We start from the raw sequence: 1,043 nt of genomic DNA, 5'->3' as shown, positions 1-1,043 counted from the left end.
TACACCAAAAAGAGAAACAGATTTCACAGGAGGATTTAGAAGCATCGCCAACTACCCAATTTAAACTGTGGCACCACATTGTTTACAAAATGCTCTGGAGGTACTGCTCGAGAACTCGCGCTTGGACTCCTTTGTTTACCCCAATCATTTTTGCACCATTATTATACCCCTGACCACGGCAGTTGTCCCATCTCTAGACCGCATTCTGACATTTCAGAATACAGAAGGTTTAGAAGTCCAGATGTGTCGTCTGCGAGGCGACACCCTATAAAATATTTGTATATAGAAATGTCTTTGCCTGTAATATCCACAATTCTTAGTGTAACCAGTTGCTCGGTGTGGCTGATATCTGGAGTACAATCCAAAATAACAGAAATATTTTGTAGTCTTCACCCTTTGTAAAATTGTATTCTTTACTTCAGATGCCATTAAACAAATTGGTTCATTCTGAATGACACTTCCGCAGTAGTGACTGTAGATCTCTTGTGAGGTCACTCGATGCAAACGATCCATCAGGATCGGATCAAATTTCCCTAGTAGTTCAACAAGGTCTAAGAAATGTCCATTGTTTGGGGTAAGTAACTTGTTTGAAGTGCCACAAAATGCTAAATTATTTTTGGACAGAAAGACAACTGACATAGTTCTTTCAATCTGCCTGTATTTGATCTTGCATGAGAGAATCAATACCCATATGTCCTGGGAGGCACTTTTCAGCATCCACCCACTTGCAACTGGATTTGGCGTATTCAAGAGACCCCTTGTTCATTTTCAAATAGTTACCAATATGCTTCCAGTTATAATTCCATCACTACCAAGCTTTGATTTTGGAATAGAGTTAAAAAGCCTATGGCAAAAACAGTAGACTATTAGTCAAAACAGAGTATTGCAGTCATGGCCTGGAGACTGTTTCTTTGTTAGGTAATACCTTGAGCCATATGAAGAAGAAAAGTGCCTATTTTTGTCATCCTTTGGGTATGAATAACTAGGAGGTGGCATAGACTGTGGCTTTCCCATTACAATCTGATCACGCACATGTCCAGGCA

Source organism: Ambystoma mexicanum, chromosome 2p (genome assembly GCF_040938575.1).
Source record: "Ambystoma mexicanum isolate Mex_15411 chromosome 2p, UKY_AmexF1_1, whole genome shotgun sequence".
Lineage (NCBI taxonomy): Eukaryota > Metazoa > Chordata > Amphibia > Caudata > Ambystomatidae > Ambystoma > Ambystoma mexicanum.
Note: the sequence above shows the minus strand (reverse complement) of the source record.